This window comes from Mytilus trossulus, chromosome 3 (assembly GCF_036588685.1).
Source record: "Mytilus trossulus isolate FHL-02 chromosome 3, PNRI_Mtr1.1.1.hap1, whole genome shotgun sequence".
NCBI classification, from domain to species: domain Eukaryota; kingdom Metazoa; phylum Mollusca; class Bivalvia; order Mytilida; family Mytilidae; genus Mytilus; species Mytilus trossulus.
This window is the reverse complement of record NC_086375.1, coordinates 75663910-75666476: the sequence shown is the minus strand read 5'-3', so window position 1 is coordinate 75666476 and position 2567 is coordinate 75663910.

Here is a 2567-nt window from a genome sequence, read left to right as displayed (position 1 = left end):
TAATTAAGTAAAAGCCTCAAAGTTAGTAGACCATAATTGGGGGGAAGCGGGGAAAATCTGATTTATAAAGATAAAAGCTCAGCAGCTGGAATGCTGCTATTTCAGACGCATTTGGTCAAGCTTTTTGTAAACTTTCGGCCTCGCTCTTATCTGGCGATGGTTGTTTTTACCTTAAGAAATAATTTTGTATGAAGAATATATTGTGCAACACAGCTTTATTTTCAAACCACTGTCTTAATGGATGTTTTATACTAACAAAGTTTCTTCTATCCGGATCTTGTGAATTAAAAAAAACCCGCACTTTTGGTAGAACTGACCTGTCCTACCTGGAACATACAGACCAAAGCTTAAACTGATAGTACGACCGTGTGTGTTGCCATATAGTTGAGTATGCAGAATAACCATTGAAAAAAGAGAAAAGATATCCTAATATTGAGTATAGATAATTGTGAATAGTCACAGATAGCTTGAAAATGAAAAAAAAGGAATCTCTAAATTCATATTCCATTTCTATGTATGGTCCTCTTTAGTTTCAATGTTTGTTTCAAATTAATATAAAGTCGTTGGCAACTCATAAGAATCATTGCATACAAGCCTTTTGTAAGTATTGTACAAAAATATCTCATTTTTGTCTGGACTTAGTACGATTGATACCCTAACTCGTCTATGAGACCACGCACATGACACATCTGGGGATATATTTTTTTTGGTAACCTTGCGTTTTTTGTTGTCATCTCTATTATGTTAACCCTCGCATTACTTTTTAATCTTATTGGTCACGTCGTATAGTTTTCATGATTTATATATGACCAGAAAAAATTATTGATCAATTATCATAAAGTGTTTATTGTTGATTTTATTATCGTTTACACTGAAGTGTCCGATGTTGATTTCATTTTAGTTCACACTTCTGTCTTGTAATGACATTGTTTCCTGAAAAATGAGAAATTGGTTATATAATAATTAAGTTTATTCATCATTTATTTCTTTAAAAATATCAATTTGAACCAATACATATTAATCTTGTAGACAGGAATCTGTTTGGAAAGTGTGAATTATATTAGGTTGTATTTGGAATATGATTCCAAAATAAAAAGGGAAATTTCCAAATTTAATGTTTGGTGTGAAATCGTGAGACGGACAGTTTTCATTTCATAAAGCAGATTACATTACGGTTTCTGAAATATTAATGTATATGACAACTCTGACGATTGTGGTTGATAATATTATAATTATTCAATAAAGCTTCAGTCTAAATGTTTCACTTTTCCATTACGATCATATTTCTAATATTAAAACAGGAATAATATGACAATGATCATATTTGTTTAGAAAAGTTTTTATAGGAGGTAATATTTTATACTTTTTACCAATTTCCGTCACCCTCTTCAATATATCGTAGGCGTCCTTAATGTAAAAATATATTTAGGACTAATCTATGGCTGTAGTAAATAAAAATTCAAAAAAAAATAAAATACAGCTCAATTCTTAAAATGACAAATTGCAACAAAATTTTAAAAGATTGTATATACTAGTATATGATTTCATTTAAGAATTTTGTTGAAGAATTTGTCTGTTATCTTTAATAACCAGTGCAGTAAAAAAAAAACACCTACCAAAAAAATCAGTCCTTTTTGGTAAAATCCTCTAAATGACCAGTAGGTGAACCCATTTATTTGGGTTCGATGAGAAAGAACACATAAGACTGAAATATTACAGATTTAAAATTTAAAATAGTTATCAAGTTATCAAAGGTACCAGGATTATAATTTAAGACGCCGGACGCGCGTTTCGTCTACGTCAGACTCATCAGTGAAGCTCTATCAAAAAAAGTTGCAAAGCCAAACAAGTACAAAGTTGAAGAGCATTTAGGACCCAAAATTCCAAAACAAGTTGTACCAAATACGACTTACATAAGCTATTCCTGGGATAAGAAAATCCTTAGTTTTTTTTAAATAGTTTTGTAACAGGATTTTATTTTAAATGACCATTGTTAATAAAATGTTAGAATATTCGGTATTTTGGGTATCAAATGCAAAAAAGTATGACTGGTGAAAATTGAAGAACAGTTTTTGGATACGATTTCATATAATTGCTTAAATACCATATATTGTCTTCAAGAATAGAAATGTGTCTCTAGCACATGTCGCGATCTCTATCGCCCTAAGATTTGAAAAGCAGCAAATGCTATCAATAGAAACAATACAATATCTGTACATATACGCCAAATTGTCAAAATCACATTCTGAGACAATAAAATGTGAAAATATACAACTGCTAAAGAGATTCCTAACTTGGAAATCGCAACGTAAACATTCAGATGGGTTAGTCTTTTTTCTTCTTTCTGTAGATGTTTACCCTTCCTGTTTTATTCCGGATAGTGGTCCACAGCAAAGAATACACACAAGATAATACAATAAAAAAAATAACAAGGTCATATTAAATTTAACTGTAAAATAAGGATATGATAGATAAGTGAATACATATCATCCAATATAATTTAATTATGATCAACCTCATATTTGGTTGCCATATAATAGGGAATGCAATAGTAGGGTTACATAAAG